At 41.8% G+C, this 27296-nt stretch overlaps 1 protein-coding gene across 4 annotated transcripts in view; it reads left to right on the top strand.

Moving 5' to 3' along the window:
- The window catches only part of LOC143843704 (heparan sulfate glucosamine 3-O-sulfotransferase 1-like), an 85498-nt gene that overhangs the window by 42569 nt on the left and 15633 nt on the right, over positions 1-27296 (top strand). For all 4 annotated transcript variants that reach the window (XM_077350207.1, XM_077350212.1, XM_077350210.1 and 1 more), the window contains exon 2: positions 15071-15196. The gene's annotated coding sequence lies outside the window, so the exon portion shown is untranslated. The remainder of the gene's footprint in view (positions 1-15070; positions 15197-27296) is intronic.

Here is a 27296-nt window from a genome sequence, read left to right as displayed (position 1 = left end):
ATAAGCTTCAGGAGAGCAGTGTTGAACAACAATACTCAAATAATGGGATTTTGTTCTCTAGGAAAACTGGGCATCTGTTCAAAATGTTGAAACTAATATTTGAAGTTGAAATATCTTGGGGTTCTTTTTGCATCACATCATGTTATAAAACACTATAAGGTTTATTTCAGACTAGTAAATAAGCCCGCTGTCCCCGAAATACAGCGGGCACTAGCGGGGCTGGGGATGTGGGCGGCGCGGCTCTCTGGGGCCAGGCCCCGGGCTGAAGGGCAGGCTGTGAGGGGGCGTGAGTGGTCGAGTGGGCACCGCGCTCCGCGGCCTACCTGAATCAGCGGGGTAGTGGCGGCCAGTGGCAGCGGGCAGGCTGAAGGTCAGGAGCCAGCTGCCGGGGCAAGTATGGAGCGTGCGGCTGGGCCGGCTGCGCAGCAGGCGCCGCCACTGGTGCTAGCGTGTCCGACAGTGCTCCGCAACGTTCAGCGGCACTCAGGGGTGGCTGCTTGTGGCAGGCTGGGGCGTGGCTGCGGCCTCTGCTCCTAGACGATGCGCTGCCGGCTGCGTGGGTCTTTGGCGGAGCTGTGGTGGGTGCGGGCAGGGCGAGCGGCAGCCACGGTGATGGCAGCGTTTCTGGCAGCGGCGGGTGGCGGCACGGGCTGCTCTCGGGTGCGGGTGCGGGTGCCGGCGCCGAGGTGTCACGGTGGTGACCGCAGCTGCGGTGGCACTGCCTCCACAGCCACGGCTGCTTAGCCCTCCTGGTCGCACGGAAAGCGAGGTAATGGCGGCTGCATGCGGGTGAACTGGGAGGCTGCGCGCAGCTCGCAACTGGTCCCTTGCCGCTGGACTGACAATTGGAGGGCCCAATCAACAGACGCTTTGCGCCTGCCGATTGGGTCCTCCGATTGTCAGTCCGGGGGAAGGGGCCTATCGGCACCCTTCCTCATCCCGGACAGGGCCCACCAACTGAGCCCTTACTGTTTCATTTTATCCGCTCCGCAAGGAGCGGTTAAAGATAAGTACGTATTTGGCAAAGACGACCATCCATTAGATAACTAGAAAAAAGGCAATGCAAAATAGAATTCAAATAGCGGAGTCTAAGCGTGACCTCATTTAACATTTCTTTCACTATTGGATTGTAATGAATAGAGAAATGATTAGCAATTGCTGTCCTCAAGAAGTGTCTTGACTTGCCACTGTGTATGTCAGCAACCTATTTTGGAAGATTCAGGTCTGTCACCAGTTTGCATATTCTCATTGTAGTCTTCCAGTTAGTTGCTGATCAGAGTTCTAGAATGTCTCTGTTGAGCCTCACATTATACATATGCTTTTGAAGCACAATCATTTTCCTGCCTATATTCCTCATCCTTGTACTGTAACAGGTGCTCTAGGTTGATGTGGGGGAGGGAGGTGCTAGTTTTGAAAACATTTAGGCTGTTTCACACATTACCATTTGTAACGCCTACATACAACTTAATATGTGTACATATAAAAAATGATACGAGCATGTGCAAGAGAGAGATTTATCTAGAGATGTGCCATACAGGTATGCACCTGGGAACAAAAATAGACTGTACCATATAAAACACAAAGCTACATTGCCCAGTCTCCAGAAAAGTCTAACATTCTGTTCATTTAATGCCTGGGGAAAAATATTCTTCATTGCTGGCAACAAGCATCAATACTGTTGTCAGATGTCCTGTATACAATATTGTTCTTTGCAGGGTATCAAATTCTGTAAATTGCAACCTAAATTGAAATGGACTGAGAAGAGTAGCTACCTTGTTCATGGAGGCAAAACTGTATCCAAGATTATGGAAAGGAGACCCAGTAAGATTTAAGGATGTTTTTAGAATGTTTCCAGAAAATAACATTTTCCCCTATAAGATTGCTTTTGGAATTAATCTTGTATAAGATTAAATGAGCCTCTTGTGGCGCAGAGTGGTAAGGCAGCCGTCTGAAAGCTTTGCCCATGAGGCTGGGAGTTCGATCCCAGCAGCCGGCTCAAGGTTGACTCAGCCTTCCATCCTTCCGAGGTCGGTAAAATGAGTACCCAGCTTGCTGGGGGGTAAATGGTCATGACTGGGGAAGGCACTGGCAAACCACCCCGTATTGAGTCTGCCATGAAAACGCTAGAGGGCGTCACCCCAAGGGTCAGACATGACTCGGTGCTTGCACAGGGGATACCTTTACCTTTACCTTTAAGATTAAATGTGAAAAATGTTTATATTAAATTGGTCAACCATGTGTGAATTTTTCAGGAAAGACCCATGCATATGTCATTCCGATTTTTGTCAACTGCTGTTTTTCTTTAAAATAAAATCCAGTCTGATTTTGCCCCATTCCTATATAACACCTTCTATGAGAATTCCCCCATGGAGTAAGAACCTTCTATGAGAATTCCCCCATGGAGTAAGAACTTAATTTCCATAAATGCTAAAAGTATTTCAGCCTGACATATTTTTGATTACAAGCTGGAGTTAAGAGCCTAACTAAACATTATATACAAATGTGTGCAGCAGCTGCTTCTTTTTAATATAGGATTTTATAGCAGAAAAGCAGGATAAGGATCCTTATACCTTCATCTGTCTCCTGCTTTTCCACACAGTCACCTGACCAGTTGCTGAGTCAGCATGAGTCCACATGATACAGAAGGACATCATTTAGCTTGCAATTCCTTCAACAGATTTCTGAGGGCACTGGAGCTTGGTTACCTGGTTTAACAACTCTTCTACTATAATATTCATTCGATGTTAATGGTGTCCTTGTTTCCTGCTAGGGTTTTGCTTGCATCTTTTAAGGCACAAGACAAGTACTGTTTTCATCCACTGAAATCACATCCTTAATTGACTGCTGATGGAATTCTGGATCAGGTTCACAGTTTTAGTTGTAACTCTTAAGGCCATTCACAGTCTGGGCCTTTAATATCTGAGGGACTGTTGAACATAGCGGTTCTCCCTCTGGGTCAGGAGGACAACTTGATGGGTGTTTCCCAGCTTTCTTTGAGGGAGGCAGGTAATTTAAATATTCCATCTTCCTGTGGGAAACACCCCTCTCAGCCAGTCTTCTTCCTGCCTCGTTGGGAGCAGCTAGAGTCTAAGCGTCTCTGAGCTTTTTGAAGAAGATAGCTTGTTTTTTTCCTGGTCCCCTCATTTTTCATCCCTCCTTCCACTCACCCCTGTTCTTCCCGGCTATCTGCCCTCTTTTGGCCCTTTTTCTCCCCTTGGCTGCGCCGGATCGGGCAGCAGGGGAACGCTGGCAATGGCCGCATGCTCAGCAGCAGCCATTTTCTTTTTTCGGTGGGAAATGGTGGCGGAGCGGAGAGACAGCGGCTTTTCCTCTGAGGAAGACACCGAGCCATGGATTGGGATCGCCGGGGTTGGAGCAATGAAGGAGGCAGTCGGATCGACTGTGCCCGACCCCGCAACAGCTGCAGCGGCCGCGGCAGAGCAAGGACAGCGCTCAAAAGCCGTGAGGGCCTCTAAGCAGCCTAGACGCCCCCCCCCCAAGCCGGCTGACACAGCAGCTATGGGTGAGGGGCAGGATCCAGGTGCAGGCCACAGAGGAAGAGATTCAGAAGGACCCTCAGCCGGGCAGAGGAACACCGCAGAGCGCCTGGAGGAGGGTACTGTAGAGGCCACACCAGGCCAATTTATTTTACCTACTGATTTTATAAGACTCATGCAGAGCACTGTTCAAGCTGAAATTGCAAAGGTGTGCCAGCAGCTTCTGCCCCCAGTTCCAGAACCTCCGTGTCTCGTTCCCGCTCATCCTCCCCAGACTCCAGGGCATCCAGAAGGAGTTATTCCCGCAGGAGGTCTCCTCAGGCCTCTGGCTCCAGGCCCCGCTGGCCTACCAAGGCTGCCCAAAAGAGACCACGCTGTACCCAACAGAGATCTCATTCTTCAGAGGAGGAGATAGCTATCAGAGAACGAGAGGAGGGTGATTTGGGATTTATTACAGATGAGGAAGAAATAGAGCTGATCCAGGTACCTCAGCAAACTGAGAGATTTTTCAATGCGGAAGACTTTAAGTTTTTGCTTAATGAATCCATTTCTATTCTGGATTTGAAGCAATCTGGCTCTGAGGAACCCCCATGCAAACAGGCCAGGAAGTTTTATGGCCCTAAGGGTAGTGGAGAATTTTTTCTTAAACCTGAAACTAATTTGAAGAACTTTCCTATGCCAGAGTCTTTTGAGAGAAAAATTCAGGCAGAATGGGGAAAGCCATTGGTCACTAAGTAATTCCTTTATTCGTAAAATGTATGCTTTACCAGCATATGCAGAGTCTTTCTTACAGGTGCCTGTCATAGATGGTCCAGTAGCAGCACTCCAGACGTTGGGCTTGGTGTCTGAGGATGGAGAGGGCCCTCTTCGACACCCTCATCCCGGCTGGTAGAATTTGACCACCTAGCTACTGAGAGGGCAGCCCTGAGACGGAAGGGATACAGCTTAGCTGTTACATATAGTATTATGGCTTCCAGACGGTCCTCTACGGTTAGAATTTATAACTGTTCCTGGAAGGCCTTCGTGTGGTGGTGCCGGAGGAAGGCCGTGTCAGCGTCCTCTCCTAAGATTAGCAGCATCCTGGAGTTTTTGCAGTATGGTCTTAAGTCAGGTTTACGTTCTGGGACACTACGCAGGCAGGTAGCTGCATTGTCCATGGTGCTAGGATTGTAAGGTGCTAGGTCCATGGTGCTAGGATTCCACTGTCCAAGCATCCACATATTGTCAGATTTTTAAAAGAGGCTGCCAAACTGGAGCCGTTTGAGCCGATTAGGTAGGTGTCCCTTTCCAGGCTTAGTCTGAAAACACTTTTCTTGGTGGCTATTATATCTGCTAGGAGAGTTTCAGAATTAGGGGCACTGTCCATAGCCAAGAATCTCTGTACATTCTGTGAATCCAGGGTGGTGCTTCGGGTGAATCGTTTGTTCAGGGCCAAGGTGGATTCTAGTTTTCACCTTTCGCAGGAAATCAGCTTGCCCTCATTCTTTCCTCATCCTAGCTTGGATCAGGAGCGGGTCTGGCATAAGCCGGACGTCAGAAGAGCCCTTAAGGTGTACATTGCTAGGACTAGTGACTTCAGACAGTTGGAGACCATGTTCATAGCGGTCTCAGGGGACAAGAGGGGACAGCCCTTAACCAAGGCTGCAATCAGCAGGACAGTGCGGGCATGCATAGTAGAGGCTTACAGGGCCGCGGGTAAGGTGGTGCCGGAAGGCATCACCACTCATTCTCTGCGGAGTGCTGCCACCTCAGCAGCGTTTGCCAAGCGAGCATCAGTGGAGGAGGTATGCAAGGCCACTACCTAGGCCACACCCTCCACGTATGTCAAGCATTATAAGATTCAGCAAGGGGAGATGGAACAAGCTGCCTTCGGGCGTAGAGTTGTCTCACGTGATGGACCTGGTTTAATGGACCCACCCTGGGCTCTTTAAGGTCCCATCAAGCTGTCCTCCTGACCCAGAGGGAGAACGACCCCTGATTACTCACCAAGAGGGGTCCTTCTCCTCAGTGGTCAGGAGGACAGCTTGTCCCACCCAGTAGGGAGGTCCGTCACGCCTTGGTTTTTTTCTAGAATTGATTCAGTTGAGTTCTCCAGGCTGGAGGTCTGTTGTTTACAAAAAAAAAAAAAAAACATGTATATATAGACGCCTGACAGTTTAGATTGTTGGCATGGGTTTGTTCTGTGTCTAGTCTTCCTTGTCCTCCTTCCTCAGTGAAGTGTCTGCTGTTTAACAAGCTTACATTATAGCAGTGATGACACAGGATGTGAAGGACACTCCGGAAATACCGACTGGCTGAGAGGGGCATTTCCCACAGGAACACGGAATATTTAAATTACCTGCCTCCCTCAAAGAGAGCTGGGAAACACCCATCAAGCTGTCCTCCTGACTCCTGAGGAGAAGGACCCCTCTCGGTGAGTAATCAGGGGTCGTTCTCAACTGCCCTAATACCGCGACCCCTACAGGGGCAGCGGTGCACATGCATATGCGTGTGCACACTCCACCAGCAGTCCTGCTTACTGTGGCACTGGCCTCCTCCGCACCTCCTTGGTGAGCTCTGAGGTGGCGCAAAGGATGCTGCTGCCCCTGTTGTTGCACCCCAGGAAAGAGCCAATTGACCCCTCAAGGGGTCATGACCCCTTCTTGAGAACCACTGGTCTAACTCCTTATGTTCCCCACAGAGCTCTCTGCTCTGCAAATTCAAATAAGTTGCTCATCCCTGGCCCACATTCCCTACCTGGCGGAATGAGGTCCTAGAAGAGCTGAGGGTTCTGCCGGAACTAATTCAGTTCTGCAGAGCATGCAAGACAGAGCTCTCCTGCCAAGCGTTTGGTTGAGGTCAGAGCTTGGAATATCTTGTTGGGCCCCTCCTCCAAGCACCTATCTTGAGATATTAGATTGAGATGGGCTGGGAAGCCAGAAATGTTGGGGGGGGGGGGGTTGTTACTAGAAGCTTTTTTTCTGTTGGACTATTGCTATTAGTCTATTTCATTGTACTTGCTATGAACCGCTGCGAGCCAGCTGGCCTGTGAGCAGCGGTTAATAAATGTGATAAATAAAGTGTATGTATCAAAAGCAAGCTACTGATGTTCTTTACTTAACACACATTTCTAAAGAAACCTTATTTTTGTCCTTAATACTTCCACACTAGATAAATAAATAAGGGTACACACTGTATATGCAGGTTGTGTGGGTGTGTGTTTGGCTTTGTTCCTTGCCCCATCTTTTTTTTTTTTTGCAGCACACTGACATCTTCACAGATAAATATTGCATTTTTGACACTTGAGGCCAAATAGGTTCCCCCCCCCCCATTTAACATTTCAATAGCTGCTGCTGCTTTTAAAACTGTCACTTGTTGGTTTTGCAGTCAGCTGCTATTTGACCATTCATATGGAACATATACCTAAAAGATGGGACCCTCCTATCCTCATGGGGGATTGATACAGTGATCTGACAGACTAATTACTTTCCACTGGCCTGAGAGTATGGAAACAACATGGAGAATGTGTACTCTATTGTCTTAAAACAACATTTGAACCATTTTTTTTTAAAGAAAGCAAAGCAAACAGCCTGGACACTCAATTCCTTTGGCCAAATTCTCCTCACAAACTATTATTCATTTCCATATATTCATCATTGCATGTTGTGTGATAGTCTTGGATCTATGGGAGCATTCCCACGGACAGGATTTTATTCCAGGAAACACAGCTTTCTTGCTGCCTCCCTTCTTCTGCAGCCTAAAAGAGAGCAGGCTGGAAATAATGAGAACAGTGAATGCTGCCATTGGCTATAGATGCGCTTTTAATTGATTTTATTATTTTATTAACTTTTAATCTTGCTTTGCTATCGGTTGTATGATGTACAACGCCCTGTGCAGGCCTGCCTAGAGGGTGGTATATAAATTGAATAAATAAATACATTTAAAATGCCCCCTCCCCCTGAATGGTGCTCCTCTGGGGGGTGGGGGAGGCAAGACAGGTTTGCATCTGCAGAAGCGTCCTGGTAGATCCACACCATAGTATTTAATTGGTTTTCATTATTTCTGCAGGACAATTGCTAATGGTTCCAGTGCATTCCTATTGAGGCGGAGCCTAGTCAAATCATTCTCACATTCAACTCATGACGATATTGGTAATCTTCATATAATGTGAATGCAAATAGGGATAAAATGCAATATTTTTGTTTGTTCCTACTTAGTTTCTGATGCATGTTCTTCAAAGAGCAACAATAGTAATCAACAGAATAGTATCCCAATTGAGATGCAATCAAGGGACGTTGTGAGTGCCCATTCACTAAGTACATTTCACAGGCGGAATGGCATATATTATCCATTATAACTTGACATTCTTGTCTAGATTAACTATACTTAAACTAATTAACTAACAACAGTTTGCAACATCATGTGCTTTCAAGCTCAGTGTTTAACACCTTCATTATCACAAATGTTTCATATCAATATAAAAACCCTTTGTTAGCACTTTGTCAGTTCCCATTTATCTAGAATGTGAATTCGAAATTCTCTAACCCAAATCTCTCTGAAGGGAAAATCTTGTTTTCTTAAATGATGTGAAATATATGAATCTGTCCTTTCAATTCAAGCAGTGTAATGCAATAGCTGGAAAAACTCTAGTTCAATTCTTTGCTTCTCCTTTAAGTGGTGTTGAGGTGCCTTTATCTGCTCTCCTCACTATATTCCTGTACTGTGGTGATAATAATATACTACTGACCTCACTGTATTAGGATTTCTGACAGTGTGTGTGGGGTATAGTGCTAAATATTTGAATTTCAAGCTGTTTGGGAAGAGAATGAGCTCACTGTTGGAATTTTGCTAATGGAATATGCTACCCTCCTAACAGCTACAAAATACTGAGGAAAAAGAGCTTTGACTCCTGAAGTCAGTCTGAAACTCTTGTTGGCCTCAACTTGCTAGACTCGAGTCTAACATGTAATAGGTAATTGTCATCCTTTTAGCAAACTGCAGCATATGTTTATGTTAAAGATTCCAAATCCCATCTGTTGTTTCCCACCTTTGTAGTAACCTGTTCAGTCAGGAACTTCTACAATTAGGGCAGCTATTAGCTGTTGAGCATTTTGCATTTGATTTTTCATATTTGTCTGCCTATGCTTCTGTCTTACTGAAAAGAGGTCTCTTTCCTTTGTTTAAGGACATTGAATTTTTTTTCTGGTATTTAGCATTAAGCCTTCTGCCAGCTGTTTTCATCTGTTTTAGAAAATGGACTGTGTGGATATGGAAGTTTAGAAAATGTGTGGATATGGAAGTTTAAACTCTCTGCTCAGCATAGAAGAAGGCATGACTGTGAGACTGTTTGGCTACAGAATACATTTGATTTCTTTTCTGCACTTCCTATCCTGCTGTAACATTCACGTTTAGCTAAGTGGGTAGAGAGAGGATTTTAGTTGGTTTTCAACATCTGAGTATAAGTTCAAACATGGAATTTAGAAAGCTGTTCAAATCCCTGTGCCTGCAAATAATCCCAAATTTTGGGCAAAGTGAATGTAGTGTTTTGGCTTTGCTAGTCTCACCTCTGATTCTGGCAACTGTGCATTAATTCCATTATATTTTTTTAATTGCCTGGAACAGTACTAAAGGTAAAGGTATCCCCTGTGCAAGCACCGAGTCATGTCTGACCCTTGGGGTGATGCCCTCCAGCGTTTTCATGGCAGACTCAATACGGGATGGTTTGCCAGTGCCTTCCCCAGTCATTACCGTTTACCCTCCAGCAAGCTGGGTACTCATTTTACCGACCTCAGAGGGATGGAAGGCTGAGTCAACCTTGAGCCGGCTGCTGGGATTGAACTCCCAGCCCCATGGGCAGAGCTTTCAGACTGCATGTCTGCTGCCTTACCACTCTGCGCCACAAGAGGCTCATACGGAACAGTACTACTGAGATCCTATTAATTCAGACGTTATGATTATGAAATCTCCTGCTGTATTGAGCAAAGCTTCATAAACAGAAAAATTACATTATTTATTTTTTTAAAATATTTTAACCTACACACACACACATTCAAATCAACAAGCAGGATCTCACAAGGAGTTATGCAAGGTTTCTCATTTCCCTCTATTTTCTCTTTCATTTTCCTGAAAGCACTCATAGCCTCTCCCCTTCTCCTCTGTCTTCTCTCCTTCTAGGGCTACCAACCTCCAGGTGGAGCGCTGAGAGCTGGAATCACAACAGATCTCTCAGCTACAGAAAAGGAAAACCCTAACCCTCCTTAGGGTTGTCAGCTCCATGTTGTACAATTTCTGGAGACTTGGGAGGACAAGGTTTGGGATGGGAAGCAACCTTAGGAGAGTATAATGCTATGGAGCCCACCCTCCAAAGTAACCATTTTCTTCAGGGGATCTGTCAGCTAGAGAGCGGTTGTAATTCCAGGTAATCTCCAGCCTACACATGAAGGCTGGCAACTGTAGTTCCCCTGGAATAAATGGCTTCTTGAAAGGAAGGATTCAATGGTGTTATACCCCTTTGAAGTCCCACCCTCTCCAGGCTTCACAGTGAGGCCATCCTCTGTGATAGATGGATAGTAGCTGGAAGTGCCATTATGCAATATAGGGTCATATCCAGCATAAACATGGACAACATTCTAAATGGGCATCATCACCTTCAGTGACTTGGAAATTCAGGAATTCACATCATGAATTACTTTTTAATTTTCACACCAGAAGCAGATTGTCATGCTCTGGAACTGATCTGCCTACAGATGTGCTACTTCCGTTATTGGGGGGTGGGGAGAGACTCTAGGAATGTAAAATCTCTGACAGTTCCTTCACTGACCCATTTCTGCTTTGCATCACTGCTGTGTGCACCAGCCTGTACCAGCCACTGCATTGGAACATACTTACAGGTCAGCATCAGCTAAGATGTCTGATCTCCAGAACAAGACCGTATTAAAGCAGTTCAAAAAATTATCACACTTTTTCAAGTCTGCCTTCATGGAACCTGACAGTCAAATACTGGTGTATGAGACCACCAATCCTTACATGGCATTTGAGAGTTACCCAAAGGGGGAAAAAATCCTCCCTGACATTACTAGCCATCATATGAAATTTGGGATACTTGTAGCTGCCAGAGTGTAATTTTTTTCTTGCCTCCCATGAGGCAAGATTTGTTATTACTATGCCTGATTCAAAAACATCAATTTTCATAAATTTATCTGCTTCAAAAAATTTCAGTTTTTACAACTCATTTGGCAATTTTAGTTCCTCTCATTATCCACCCTAGTTTGCTTGTATTATCCACCCTATTATGCTTGTATTTGTGCTGCTAAGAGCTGTGGATAAGGGACATAACAAACAAACCAAAAAGACCCAAACAATCAGCTTTTCTACAGTCGTTGTTTGCTAATCTGCTTGGAACTTTTGGTAACATTTTGCAGCATTGCAAGTATAGGTATCAGAGCAGCAGTTTATTTCTAACTCATAAACACTTAGAGCCAGTATAAATATTTTTGGTCATATTGTGTTTTGGTCTCTTCCATCTTTTGGAAGAGCTTTTGAGAGCTTGCTAGTTGAAAAAATACCAATTTCTATTAGCCTAAATGCAGAAAAGTGTAAATCATGGATAAAACTTCAGAGTCGGTAGTCTGAGGAATTATTTCTTTATTTGTATTAATTAAATTTATATCCTGCCACTCCCGGTAACCGGCTCATGGCAGGTAACGGTTAATAAAACCTTGTAACAATAAAATCCCATTAAAATACTAATAAAATGTCCCAAAAACAATTACGTAAGAACACATGGTGGTAAAATTCTCAGCCTCCTCATACCGGTACACCTGCTCCTGGGATAGCAAGGGGCTATTCAATAAAGACACATCCTAGGGGGGAGCCCATTAGATCTTCCTGCACTGGCCTCAACCATAAACCCAGCAGAAGAGCTCCGTCTTACAGCCCCTACAGAAAGCTGACAATTCCCGCAGGGCCCGCAGCTCTTCCGGGAGCTCATTCCACCAGATAGGGGCCAGGACTGAAAAGGCCTTTATAGTCCTATAAAATAATTCTGCAATTCCATTTAATGCTGCTATCACCCCTTGAGAATTTTGTGAGAACCTCAAATTTGCATTTACATGTTTGGCACTTAGATGTGACTCTCTGTATGAAAATGAATAGAACATAAGACTTGTAGCAAGGGTTCAAAATAAACTTGAAACGAAATTGACCTGTTGCAGGAATCCAGTAGTGCAGGCTCTGCAGTACCATGGACAGCTTCCATCAAAGGCCATCATTGCTCAGAGTTAAGAGTTATGCTAAAGGCAGCATTTCCGGTGGAGAAACAAGTTAATGCAGATGCAAAATAAAAGTAAAAAGCCACTTTCTTCTAACTTTGTTTAGTTTGGAAGTTGACTCAGCTGATCTGTCCACATGGATCCATGTCATGGTAACATCAAAAATAGACTGTTGAAATACACTCTGCATAGGTCTGCCCTTGAAGGCAACTTGGGCGTTTCAGTTGGTACAGGCTACCCCAGCTGGGTTATTAACTGCAGCTAGGTGGAACATTCTTCAGTCACTCCATTGGTTGTCCATCAGTTTCTAGGTTCAATTCAAGTACTGGCTATCTATACAAATCCCTTCAAGGTCTTAGACTCTAAAATCTGGCTCCTATTTTTTGTCATCACAGCTTTGCTTAAAGGGACCAGGACTATGAACTATACTATTGTGTACAGCATGTATTATCCTGCTCCCACTGCCTTCTTATCTCCTTACGTAATAAAATTTTGTGTATTGTTTAATATATCTTACTTAATCCTTCTCCTTGGTCATCCGATTTCTGTAATTCTAGGTATATATTACTTACTAGATGTCTCATCCTGTTGAGTCTGTTGTCCTATACTGTTTATTATGCTTTGAGCCTCAGCACAAACTATAAATAACAAATTTGGAACATCACGGGCATACTGAAAGTTCCCATGGATGCTCCAGCATGGCACAACATGTACCCTATAGTAGCGATCCCCAACCTGTGGGCCGCGGACCACATGTGGTCCTTCAACTAATTAGAGGTGGGCCCCGAAGGACGCCTTCTCCCCCCCCCCCCGACCCTTTACTTCATCCCCCCCCCCGGCCCTTTACAACACACTTTGGGTGTCATTGTCTCCCATCACTTCCAGATGGGACTATCTCGTTGCAGAGAAACAAGCTCAGGGTTCCCATTGATTTGTCATTGTCATGAGTTAAAATTTCCATGAAAATAAAATGTTCCTTATGTTCATTGTTGTGGCGTGTCTGTATCTTATTTTGAAGGGATGTTTAAACAGTACCATAGCTATCAGAGAGCGTTAGGGCAGTGGTTGAGAGCAGAGGAGTAAACTCCCCCCCCCCGGGGCTCAGTAAAAGGCATTGAGTGGTCCCCGGCGTTGAGTGGTCCCCGGTGATAAAAAGGTTGGGGACCACTGCCCTATAGGAATTGTTGACTTTGAATAGCAGGCAAGATGACACATTTGAGATGACCTGAACAATTTTCTTTAAGTACTAAAGGAATTTACCCTGTAGTGCAAGAAGAAGAAAGGGTGCTGTTCAAAACAAGCACGTATGTGCTCTGCTGGTCACACATAATCCCATGTTTATTTATACTGTGCTGCCTGTGTGTGGCAAAATTGTAAATGTATTTCCTGTTATTTAAATGGGTCCAATTACACTATAAACCATTCTGTACATGGATACAAAGAAGATAGCTGGGTTATAAAGTGCTTAATAGTCTGATTATACTGGAGCACATTTTTGTAATCATCCAGGAGATAGGTTGTCAGAGGCTATATTAGGCAAGAATCTGAGTGTGGGTTATGGGCTGCCTTAAGGCCTACTTGAACATTCCTAGTAAATTATGTATGAAATACTCTGGGGGTGAAAAGCTTTACATGTTAATAGCTTCAGCTAAACTTTACAAATGGGGCAGCCAGTGTAGGTTTGTTTACAAAACTTTAGGGGTTTGTTCCCACAATCTTTCTTTCCCATGAATGTCACTGAAAAGCATTTAATTCATTTGTTGCATATAAATAAGTGTGCAAATGTTGTGGAACAATGTTTCAGTGGTGAAAAGCTGCCTTTGATAGCTTTTGAAACCTTTGAAATGTTCCTGCTTTTCAATTCTTTGGACTTTGTCCTTCTAAGAAAAGCCCAGCCATGTTCCAACTCACCAACAAAGTCATTCATTTTGTGCATTATGCTTGTTAACGTTTTCTTTTAAGTTTCAACAAGGATAGAAAACAGGTCTCCTCTCAAAGAATAGATACTTTTCTGAGGATATACTTGATCTTCCTGTTTCCTGATAGGGTTTTTTTCCCCTGCATGGAGGTATTGAATTTTGCTTCCTGAATACCTATGACTATCCCCATGCTTAATTACCAGCCACATCATAAGAGAATCTGCTTCTCCACCAACTGTGACCAGCAGGTATTGACAAGAAAGCCATGTAAACTCTTCAGATTACTACTGGTGTGCTTAAAGCAGCAGAAAGAAATATGTTATCTTCTACATCCTAGGAGGATTTCAGCTTTGTATATTAGACTGCAACTTTTTCTGGAGGTACAGATAGAGAATTGCTGGGATCTATTATAATTGCTCCAGCTGTTTTTGTAAAAATATCCTTTCAACCCCATGGTGTCAGTACTTCAAAACTGCTAGTATTTAAAAAGCAGTAATTTCCAGGAAACTCCCTAGAAGGATAAAAAGAAATGTCCATTGAACAATTCTGGGAAAATATATATATTTATAATCTTGCTATTGTGCATGTGATACTTCATGCATTACAGGCATACCCTTGAAGCCATCATTCTCCTATAACAGGACGAATCTTTCCTGCCTTCCTCAGTTAAAGTCTTAGTTGACCTACTAAAACTCTCCCATGGACAGCAGGGAGAACCCCCCCCTATTTTAGCCACAGTACTTCCAGCTGACTAGGAACTATAATAAAATATGTTAATAATGTGACCTGGATGGCCCAGGCTAGCCTGGTATCATCTTGGAAGCAGGTTTAATATTTGGATAAAATATCAAGAGATTCCAGGATTGCAGAGGCAGGCAATACCAAACCCTTTCTGTATGTCCCTTGGCTAGGAAACCTACAGAGTTGCCATAAATCAGCTGTGACTTCACAGCACTTTTCTCCTTCTCCTCCTCCTCCACCACCACATAACATTAATATATAATCTGAAAATATATTACAATGCATGGCCATATTTGCCATTATATAATAATAAAATAATGTAATTATCCTATAATACAAACTTATGTGTACTTTTGAAAACATCATATGCTAAAAGCAAAGAGCGACTTTTTGAGCATTGGTCAGAGAAGAACCTTTTCACAATGCAAATTTTTATTCTGGTTCTGTTTCTATGGCATATTTTAGTATAATTTCTGTTGATTATAAGTCAGTCTGTGATTAAGTCTTTATGTCTTGTTCCCTGAAATCCAAATCCAGACATCCCTTAACACACTGCTCTGAGGGCTTCTTGCACCCATTCTGACTCAGGTTTCAATTAGAACTCACTTGGAAGATCAGGGCTGTTTTCATTATACATTTTTAAATGAGTATGTTTTTATTACAGGTTTTACTACACATAAAAAGAAACCTTACTGCAAGAGACAATGTAAACACTTGTAACAGTACTGCTGCTAGGAAAGCTGCCTGTCATTTCGATGTGATTCTGACAACAGCTGTTCTCTAAGTCCAGGTAAGTGTAGCTTATATCCCATTTCCTGGTTTGCTTATATTTTGTGGAATCATAGTAGTTAACAAGATCACCCTAATAAAAGAAAGATAAAAAGGGTATCAAACTACACATGGCTTCTTACTCTTACCTTATTTTTCAATAGGATCCCATTTTCAGTTTACAGTATTCATCAAAATTAATTTGAAGCTTCTGTGGTGAAAACTATTTGTTGTTGACATTTTTGTCATATTGGCTAGTTGTATCTCATTTTCAGTAACCCAGCTGTTTCTAGGGTACTATGTAAAATTGTTTGGTAATGAAATATTGTATGATTTGTTTTTATATTTTGATCTTCTGTCCATTTATTTAGTCCATGGTGGTCAAAAAGTATTCTCTGGAGGGCTATTGAAAGATTGTATTTTCCTCAGGAAATTTGTGTTGTCACATACATAACTAGGAGCATTAATGGCGTAGAGTCCTAGAATTCTTATTTTGGCTACCATGGATGTGGAATCTTGGTATCCCAACAGTCCACACAAGATGGATCACAAGTCATAAGAAACATCATTTCTGCCAACACCACAGCTGACCTTGCCACCAAACTCTACCATTTTGTTCTCACCCATAACTACTTCAAATTTGATTAACAATTTGTACATTCAGATTAATAGTTCAGCCATGGATACTTGGAGCAACATCTCCTAAGTTCCTGCCCACTCTCACCTCTCTTATTCCTGTGTTACATTGATTAAATCTTTATTGTTTGGACATATGGTACCATATGATGGTTAACTGAGATAGAGGAACAGGTTAGGTTAAACTCACTTTTGGAATTTTCTGCTCATGCAGTGAAAGGAAGGTGAACCAAAACAGTTCTTAACAAATAAATGCTGAAAACACTTAGATAGTCAATATATGCTAAACTTACTGCAGGCAAGATCAGCTGCTATGATGTAAAGTTTGCACCGTCTAAACACAAAATTGATGCTTTAACTACTGCTGATTCTGCATTTTTCTATACTAGTTTAGCTTTATTACTTCCATGTGCTCAGGTATCTGCTACTGACCTATTTTTTAGACAAATCCCTTTTCATCACTTGTAAATTTCAAATGTAAATAAATGTGTTCCATTTATAGTATACTCATTAAAAGTGAAATGGCAATGCACTAGTTCTGTTAAAAGGAAAAAAAACTAGTTTGCAGTTCCAGCAACCAGGTCTCAGCATATTTTGTCAAAAAACATGTAGTTAGTATATGAAAGTTGTGCACAGTAGTGGTCATTAGAGATACCCAATTACAGTTATCCTTAAGTGTTCAGAATAACTATTAGAACTGAGATTGCTGTCTAGGAACATAATCAAAACTTTTGGCCATACTAAGCAAGTTTGCAAAAGGCTTGCAGCCTTTAAACATCCCAGAAAGCCTCTCCTAAGGGCCAGGGGAACCCTCAGAAATGAGATGGAGGGAATGAAGAAGGGATTGGCAGAATCTGAACTCCCTCTTTGCACTCTGCTTCTGATGGTACTTGGTACTCAGGAACATTTTTAGGGGTATGCAGAAAGCTGCAGTCAAGCGGTGGATGGCGGAGAAGTCCCTTGGCCAACTCATTTCATTCATGGCCCTGTACATTGTTTCCATTTTTGTTTAAGGCTAATATATTTAAAAGTACTGGATTATCCTTCTATTCATTCCTCTTATTATCCATATCTGCAGTATTTTTATTTTTCTCATTTGAGTCATCACATAAGATATATCAACAATATTATTTTGCTATATGCAGTTTCTGCTAGGATAGTTCCAGCACCAAATGTATGTATTGTGTTGGTACCTCTAGAATAGCAACTCCGAACAATGCACTTATTCCTTCAGGGGGGGGGCTGCACTCCCTTTCTCCATCTCTTGGTTCAGGCCCTTCAGCAGAGCAATAAAGGGTGTGTCAGCCCAATAACCAGGACTGAAACCAATCCATAACCCAAGTAAGCTATTATGCAGTCTCAAAAGTGGTTTGCATTGCCTCTTTGCTTGGTTAGCTGCAGCAATGAGAAATACAAAGAAATCCCAGCCTGAGCAAACAGTTCTCTTTGATGCATGTAAATGGATCTTCTGGGTCATAGCCTCTGACCCCCATCAATGCTATAATGCCCATAAACATTCTTTGTGTGGTACACTGTTGAGTTGATTATATGGCTCATGATATAATTTATATATACTAAAGAATGTTTTGTTGCCTTTTCTAAAGATAGCACCCACACTTTTGCAGTCTCCTTATAGCTAATATTCAAAGAATTAAATAAGGCAGGTATGGATGTGACTGCCTACACAGTAATATAAAGAGACTTGCTCTCAAACTCACAGCTAAGAAAACACTCAACTGTAATTAGAATAATTATTATTGTGAAATTCCTATAATTCTGGTTTCTGATGCAGACTTATTATTAAGGGACCTTAATAGAAACTCAAGATAAAGATGCCTTTAATTTTATATTATTGTAAATGTTGTATACTAAAAATTTCAGTCCCTTTCTTTGCTAAAGTATGCAATAAATATGTAGTTAAAGAGATCCTATGCACAACTTGCAGCACAATCCAGTCTCTAACTTAGATTTTTACATTGTGCATTGCCGTAGGTGGAGCAAGTGGTAGAATGAGGAGGCAAGTACCCACCGGCCAAAGTTTACTTAAAGAGAAGGCATATTTTTCATATACATTATTTCAGCTCTCTGTGATCTCATTCTGGTGTCTGGCACAGAACTGGGTGAGGGAAAGAAGGAGCTGGGAGGGAGATGATAGGTTTCCTCCCAAGCTCCACATTCTGCTGTCCCTTTGAACTCCTCCTCCTTCTCCTCCCCCATCTTTATTTTTGCCTCTCACTTTTTCCCTCCTGTCTTAAGAAGACGAGCCTTAAGAAGACGAGTCCTGTCTTAAGAAGACGAGTCTGCTCCATCTATATCTGGTGAATTCCTAGTAAGCCATCTGAAAAAATGGGAGAAGCAAAAGAGAGTGGTAGGCAAAGCCTAGAACCAGGTAGCCCTCCTGATTCTCAAGTAAAGACTTGAAGACCTACAGCCATTTTCCAGGTCTGTGTTGGAAGAGTCTTGCACTAAGGCTGGAAACCTCTTGTTCTTCCTTGACACTGCATTTCCTCCTTGTGGCTTTTTTACCATTCATTAGTAGAGTCTTTAAAGGTTAGGATTGCCAGGTCAGCCAGAAAAACATTTACAAAATTGCTGCTAATGTGACAGACATGACATCCCTTCCAGGGAAAAGCCAGGAGTATTGTTATGCCTCTCTGGGACCGTTTATTCACTGGGAACTTCACTGCCCCACCCCCCTGTCAGGAGCACAGATCGGGGGGTGATGAGGTGCACCAGGCCAAATGCTCCCCCATGTGGGTGCAGGAAGAGGTGAGGCAACCTGCCATGACTAAAACTCCAGCCTGCAGGCCAACATGAAACCTCCAGTGCATAAACGGTCTAGGAATCACCAGAAGCATAAATTCTTTCATATAGTGCACTGTATTCATACTGACTGAGTCAGTCTTTTGTTGTCAGGTGCTCATATAAATAGATTTCCACTCAGAGACAATTTTGGCATTTGGACTTGCAACTATGGTGATGGATGCCAACTGCCCATGTGTACATGTCCCAGTACATGTCTGCATACATCTGGGAGAATTTGTTCCTGTAACACATAAAGATATCTTATAGTGATTCAGACACTTGGTCTATCAAACTTGGTCTATCAAATTGTCTGCTCCAACTTGCTGTGGCTCTTTAAAAATCGTCCTTTGAACTGGAGATCTGAGGGAATGAACCTGGGACCTTCTGCATGCCAAGGAAACACTCTTCCACTGAGCCATGACTCCTCCCCATAGTCCAGTTGTTCAACTCCTATCACAGTTACTTATCAAGGATTCAGAGTTCATTTGAGGTGTTTTCTGCTACATGCATAAATGCCAAGATAATTGAGAGACTGGAAAAGCTCGTTTCCCAGACACCAAGAGTTGCATAAGTGGAAATGCTGATCTGTCAAATGCACAGTTTCATTCCTTACTTCAATGTTCAGGTATATCAGTGTCAGCAGAATTATTCATCATATCTAAAACTTTTCAAACTTTAATTATATAGCACCCCATAGATTTCATACTGCTGGAGGTCTTCCTTGTTACGTTCTCCATTATGAAATCAATTTGTGAATGTGCTAAAATTCTAGGCTATTAATTCCAATTGGAATGAAATTCAGCATAAAACATTATTCAGCTCTTAGTGTTGTGTATGTGAGTGGGTGTTAATATATGTGATCTTACTATTATATTTCAGTCCTTAGTTCTAGTTTAGATTTAAAGTTCACAGGGCTCTTTACAAAATTCTTAGAGTTTGACTTTACTCCATCTTGTTTTGCAGAGACATTAGGGGGGGAAAGCCTCCATGTAATTGTATTCTACAGGAGTTCATTGCAGGGCCTAAATACAACCAAGGTAGACAATCTATTTTGGGGCCATGCTGAGTGTTGCTTTACATCATTAAATTAATAACATAACCTTTGATATCCCAAAGCACTACACTGTATAATGTTCCAGATCAATTCCTGCATTCAGCATCATTAAGTGTGAGATATTGAAGATTTGGCCTTTTCCTGCATAGCACAACCCAGTTGAACTGAAGTCATGAGATTTGAGATAATTTACTCCTAATCGGTACAATTCAGAATGTCAGCAGTCTTAACGACATCCAGAATCAATGGGAGTGAAGTATGTGCTGGACTGGTTCTGGATTGTATCTGTGGCTTTAGGAACTGAATTGAGGAATTAAATTTATTGTTCTTGATACTTTGGAAGAATCTGTTACCCATCAAGCAACAAGTATATGTGCTTGTGAAGCACTGTGTTCATTAATTTTATGAAATTAATTTATATCCCATCTTTTTACTGAATCAGTCCACAAGGCAGTTAACAGCAAGAAATAAATAACATAAAATTCATAATGATCAGACAAATGAACTTAGAAATAGCAGAGATGTAACTAGTAAAAATTGGTCTGGGTCTCCTGTCAAAAATTTAGGCTTCATCCAGTACCAGAATATCATCAAAGAAGGCCTCTAAACGGGAGAGCCTGATTTGATTTCCCATTCTTCCCCATGCAGCCAGCTGGGTGACCTTGGGCCAGTTACAATTCTCTCAGAGCTCTCTCAGCCTCACCTACTTCACAGGTTGTCTGTTGTGGGGTGAGGAAGGGAAGGCGATCTTACGCCACTTTGAGTCTCTTTCATGTAGGGAAAAGCAGGCTACAAAACCCCAAGATCTCCTTGTTGCTGTTTCTCACGGTAGAGATTTCTGGAATATAATACAGAGTCAGAAACATTGATTTCAGATTTTTAAAATAAAGTCCTATGTATTCTCTTGTCTGTTCACTTGTTCGCAGTGTGGATATGTATCAGCAACTACTTAATCTTAGTCCGTTAAAACTGACAGCTGACTGATAGGCAAGAGCTCTGTTTAGAGAAAAATCCAATCAACCCAGCCTCTGTGGAGGCATCAAGCCTAGTTGAGGAGCCAAATGATATTCCATAGCAATTCCATGGAGCACAAATTTAAAGTTTGTCGATAGTGCATGGATCTGATTAGAGGAAGAAGTAAAGCATCCATCAGTTGGCATGAACTAAAGACAGGGCAAGCCAAAATTATTATTCTGGCTCAACCTCTGTTGGGCTAAAAGAAATATTAAGAAATAATATTGATAAGGAAATTGCCACAGCAGCATTTCTGAACTGAATGAATGCAAGGATTGGGGACTTCTATTGGATATTATGCCTGAGAGGAAATAAATAATGAGAGAGGAGAAGAGGGTTGTTACCTATGGTTTGGGAGATACTTTGAGACTTTGGGGGTAGAGCCAGGAAGGGTGATATTTGGGTTGGGGACCTCAGTAGAGTCCACCCTCCTAAGCAGCCATTTTCTCCAGGGGAACTCATCTCTCCAGTCTGGAGATGAGCTCTAATTCCCCAGAGGTTAATGATGTAAGCTATTTTGAGCCCCTATTGGAGAGAAAAGCAGGGTATAAATGAAGTAAATAAACAATACTATTTTTGGTTTCTTTGTAAAGATGATTTGAAAGTGTAATAACGCACAGGAGAGAAAGGTTAAGAAAACATTGTATTATTTGTGAGAAACAGAAATGTTTTTTCCTTGAATTTGATTCTCCAAAATTTCTTCTATATTTTGTAAAGGTTCCCAATTATGTGTTATCGTTTTGCAATGTATATCTAGCTCCGTACACACCAGAAGGAACTACTACATCCCTGATGATCCTACTACTCTCCCCCACCTTTCCATCACAAAATCTTTTTTTTAAGGTTTAGATGGAACTGGTAGAAATAATGTTTCTTATGATCTATGGCAACTTTCCCCAAATCCATAGAATATGTAACTCATCATAAATTTGCAGTTAATGAATCTGCATCAGGTGCATTTCTCCTTAGATGTTATGGTTCTCTTACCAGAAATACATACCATAGCATAGGTCAGAATATTAGGATCCAATGTTCTTCTGGAGTTGTCTTTCTGAAAAGCATAAAGGGGAAAAATGGAATAAAAATTATTTCAAATGTAGCCTTTTGTGTGCTGAAAAACATTTTTCGATGCACAACACTTTGGAATTCATGTCTGTTTTTACTGGTGCATTGCAGAAGAGCACTATTGCATTTTTCTGCAGCATAAAGAGTTTGCTGGAAATATAAAAACAGAACCTGGCATGCATAACCTTCTTTTCCAATGAGTTTCCATAAGCTTTTTTGTGGTAAGTTGCAGAAATAAAATGCATTCCTTTATTTAGCCTATACAATATGTCCAGAGTAATCATGTAGCCGCAGATGGGAATGATTACAAGAATTTTTTTGGGGGGGGGATGTTTTGGGGAAAGAGGAGCTGCAATACCTTTCATTTAAATATTACCTTTCTCAGCACCAGTCTGTCATCTTGACTCCTGTGCACCTGAGAAGCCTGGGAAAGGTTTCAGGAAAGAGTCTATAAAATGCCCAGACCACCCTATTATGTGCTGAAATATTTTCAGCTTGTATTTTACATAGTGTTTTTTTAACTACTCATGTTTTATGATAATGTGCATATTTTTAAACTATAGAGTGGTCATTTTCACAAATGCAGAAAATGAAAGGATCAGGTAAGAGGAACTGAGCACTGTGGCTCCAGCATATAGGAATTGGAGTTACCTGTTAGGAAGGAAAGCTCTTCATAAACTAAGGTTTTATTTATATAGTCCCTCTGGGTTGTGCAACTGTGGTAGCTGTCATTTGGGCTTACTTACTTATTCCTATCTGGAATTCTCAGCATACTCCACTATTCAAAGGTATATCATCACACCTGAGCAAGGCTTCAACTTTGGTTACTAGACTACTGTGTTTCTGGGCTAGGTTTTTATTCCAGAGTACATTGTCTATCCACCTTTGTTTGCAAATTAAGGCTGAAACTAGAATGGAGATTTCAGTTGGTTTAACTCTGCTTAGAATTTCACTATTAATAGTGTATCTGACATGCTGAATTGGCTGATTAAGTGCATTTCCAAATATATGACAGCTGTCATACTTCTGGAGAACCCAGATTCTTCTGGGTTCACTTATATGGACTAATGGAATGAGGGCTGGCTTAACACAGTTTTTAAATAAAGAGCACCTGAAGCATACTATTCAAAAGTAGGGATGTATAATTGAAAAAAAATCAACATTTTTGGGATTTGGGCAACAGTTCCCTTATCAGTATTCTAGGTTACTTTGGTCCACAATACTATTATTGAATTCAGATTTGAAGTGTTTCCTAGAATTCGAAGGTTTCGGTCATTTATTATTTACAACTAGTTTCAAAGCCAATGAAGGAGGTAGGCCACGTAATAAAAGCACTTCAAGCCTCCAGCCTGTGCTGCGGACCTATGATTTATAGCCCATGGAGACATCCAGGTCTCTATGCTTCATGACCACCGTATGCACCCTGTCCAATACTTCCATGTGGAGGAAAGCCCGCCAATAGCAGACCTGGAGGCACCTCAAAACTTGCCCGGTACTGTTGGGGTGGGGTTAAAACCTACTCCTAGACTTCTTCATTTGAATTTTAAAAAACCTGCTTTCCTGGCTTTAGTTTCTTCATAGCCTAAAAGCTGACTGATTTTTTAAACCCTATACTCCAGTTGAATGGGAAAAACTAGCTTATCTTTTGAAGCCCAACCAAACCCTTCTTATTCTATTTAAAAACACTAAACCCTAAAATGGCATTTTTAAAAATAGGTAAATCCGCACTGACAGTTAAGTGTTATTAAAAACGAACCAACATTTTTCTTCAGAACATGCTGCAGGTTGCGACAATATTTTAAAAACTAATAGGAACGTCCCACAACTCTACCCTACCATTTTCCCCAAAATCACAACACAGAAAGATTGTTAAAGCAACTATAGAAGAATGACCAGAATAAACCAGAAAAATGTAAAAGGAAACATCTTTAAAACAGTAGAATCTAAGAAAATTTCCAGTCAAAAGTTCAAACCTTTAAAAAAAAAAAAAAACTTTTTCAGAAACAGAAAATGCAAAGCAGTTAAAACATTAGAACAAGTCAAGATTAGAGAATTTCATAGCATAAACCTTTAAAAAAAACCCACCCAAAACCAAGGAACACTTAAAAAAAAACCAACCAGAAAAAAGCAAACAAGGAAAAACTTGAAATAATGTTTTAGGATAAGATCCACTCTGGACAAAACAGTCCTGAAAACTGCAGAAGAACATGAACATCAAAGTCTTTCCATGTAAGCAGCAGAACTCTAAGATGTAAACTGCAGCCGCAACAAGCTTCACCAGGACTAAAAAAGATAAATAAATCTAGCCCTGAAATGGAGTCAGACTGCAGGCCTGTTCTTTATCCACTTTGTCAGTGCTCAGAGAGGTATGGAAGGCTGTGAGAGAATCATCGTGACTGGCCAGTTTTAGTGCTCCCCCTCATGCCAAGTCCCATTGCCCTAAAGAGTTGCCTCCCTCCCTATCTCCAGCCACCTCCCTGAAAGAAAGTATTTCCTCTTCAGTAGGGTTTCTTCATCATTGAGATTGACACTAGGCACTGCTTTTAACTCTTGCGGCTGATATTATAATTTTAGAGTTGATCCTCTCCCCTCCCAGCCTCCAATTATATATTTAAATATCTGCATTAAAGTTACTTGTACTAAATATGGTGCACGCATGGAAGACTCCACTTTCACGAGGCTAGGATGGTGTTCTTCTAATTTGCTTTCATCAGATTGTTTGGAAACATAAAGATTGATGGTTTGATGTATAAGCATCTTATGACGTTGATACACATATCTGCCAGTGTATGTGGGAGAAAGAGGGCAGAGTGAAAGAGAATTTTTTTGAAACCTCACTCTCATCAGGGACTCCCCCCTCCCCCCTCGAGTTATCAGAAATAGGAATTTAAAAAAAAAGTAATTCCAGCCTTGGGAAAATAAATCTTTTTAAAATGCCTATCTGGAAACATCACCTGCTAACCATTTAATGTACTTATAGTTTATGCTAACTTTCCATAGCATTACTTTTTAATCTGTGCTAGAATTTGTACCTGGTAAGAAGGAAGCCTGGAGCCAATTGCAATTGCTTTGCAGCTCATACCTCTATCCACCAAGTAGCTGCCTTTTTCTTTTCTGTTTGTTCCTCAAGCTTCGTGACTATAAGCTTTTAATGGAAATGGAAATGTTGCCTCTTTAATGTTAACATCAGAAATAAGTTCACTGCAGATATGAAGTGCTTCTGTTTATCATTTTGCCAGAGTCTGTGACTCTATCTATTTTATGTCTTGTATATCTCCAAAACCTCATTGGCATCTTGTAGCACCTTGTGTCCCTTTGCTTTGGTGTACGTTGAGAGACCTTTGCTGAGGTTTTAAAAAAAGATATTTATAGTGGGATGTCTTTGTTTCTTTGAAAAGTAGAGTCCCTTATAATATATCTCAAATGTATTTTGAAAATTCCCTTCAAAAATTTGCCTAGGGCCGCTGCAGAGACAGGTAACTCTCATAAGCCCTAAGCCCCCTTAATTCCTGATAAAATGTGTAGAATACTGGAGATGCCTATTAATTATTATGGTTTCCTTTTGAAGTGTTCATACATTATCCTGGTTCAGGGATGTGGAATTCATCATAGGACACCTTTATGTTCCAGAAAGAAACTCTGCTAGCAGTGTTACTTTTCTCTGGGGCCGATTCTAATAAAACAATTGGTGTGTAGTCTGAGAATTAGGTGGGAGATTCGTGCCGGAATGGGTAAGCAGGGTTCAGTAAGTTTATTCAAACGTTCATCAAGGTCAAATAGGACAATTTCTGAAAGTTTCCTGTAGGGCAGCTGCCATTCTGTTAGGTAAATATAACTACTTAGAAGGGTCTGTTTAACAAGCTGACCAGCTTGATCTTGTCAGAACTTGGAAGCTAAGCAAACTCAGCCATGGTTAGTACTTGGATGGGAGACTACCAAGGAAAACTAGGGTTGCTACCCAGAGAAAGACAATGTCAAACTTTTCATCTCTTACCTTGAAAGCCTCATGATATTGGGGCTACAATGAGTCACCTGTGACTTGGCGGCAAGTAAATAAACCTCAAATGTTTGTGGATTGTCCCGGATTTCTTCACATTTGGTGAACAGTGTTAGAAGCAGATGTGGAGGCAGCAGCTGTGGTTGCAAAGACATGGTGCAAAGAACCTTTTGTCTTTGCACTGAATCCTTTTCTGCGTGTAATTTTTGTTCCAGCAGAAAGAAGCAAAAGAGAGTCAAATAGGAACATGATTTTTGGTAGTTCACAGCCATTTTATTTGGCTTATAATTGATGCTATCTTATGTTCCCCAGGGGCCTGCAGAGCAACTAGCTGGGCCCTCCATCTTCTGGCGCACTTCATGGGCAGGACAATGGATGTCACGTCCATCTACATTTCCGTTTGAGGAGGTGCATCAGAAGATGTGTCCCACATCAAAAAGAAAACATAATTGATGACAACAGACATCAGCTGAAGCACAATAAAAAAGAGTGTGAAAAAACAGGCAACCAGAGCAGAGAGCAGTAAAGAGATCGAGTGGCTGCATCGGTCTCCTTTTATGCCCGCTGCCACACACTGGCCTGCCTCCACATTGCATGGCTTCTTGCGAGGAGCTGCTGCCTGCAGGTAGAGAAGCCAGGCTGGTTCTTTGCTTCCCAGCACTTCCCCACCTGCAGTAATGGCCGCCACAGCGGCTGCACTTCTTGTAGCGAGAGCTGGCTTGCTGCAGTGGTTAAAGGCAGCAGCCTCTAATCTGGAGAGCTAGGTTTGATGCTCTGCTCCTCCACGTGCAGCCAGCTGGGTGGCATTTGGTTAGTCAGAGTCCTGTTAAAACTGTTCTCACAGAGCAGTTCTGTCGAGCTCTTTCAGACCCAACTACATCACAGGGTGTCTGTTGTGGGGAGAGAAAGGGAAGGCGATTGTAAACTACTGTGGGCCTCCTTCGGGTAGTGAAAAGCAGGGTATAAAAACCAACTCTTCCTGTTCTTCCTCCTCTGTCTTTCCATGGTCTGTGTTACATTGTTTAGACTTCTTTATGAATACTCAATTATCTGTTGAAATGACAAAGTGTGAGAATCCATCTGGCTCTGCAACACATGTGTCAGCAAAAACATTTATTAGACACTAATAAAAATTGCTCTGGAATAAAAATTGCTCTGGATTATGAAATTTAGCAAAACTACAGACTCTGTAATACAATTTAAAGAGATACATCTGATCACTTCGTAAATGTCTTTCTTGTAAATATTGTGACTAAAATTTTAACTGCTGTTCCTAATATTCCTTATCCGGGAGCCTCAGTTTCTTAATAAGTCTTGCCTTTTCTTTTTAGCCTAAGACATACCGTATCATTTTGTTACTAAGCAACAACATTACCAAATAATAGAACAACATAACATGCAATAAGGTGGTATAATTTTGCTGCTGTATGGGGGAGTAGGGAGAAAGACTCGGAACTAATTTCTTAATTATGCACCATGAAGCTGTTGCAAATGGAAAATGTACTGTGTTGCAGTTTCATGTCATTGTTTTCATTATACAAATCCCTTCAT

This window comes from Paroedura picta, chromosome 8 (assembly GCF_049243985.1).
Source record: "Paroedura picta isolate Pp20150507F chromosome 8, Ppicta_v3.0, whole genome shotgun sequence".
NCBI lineage: Eukaryota > Metazoa > Chordata > Lepidosauria > Squamata > Gekkonidae > Paroedura > Paroedura picta.
Note: the sequence above shows the minus strand (reverse complement) of the source record. Positions and strands in the feature narration are given on the sequence as shown.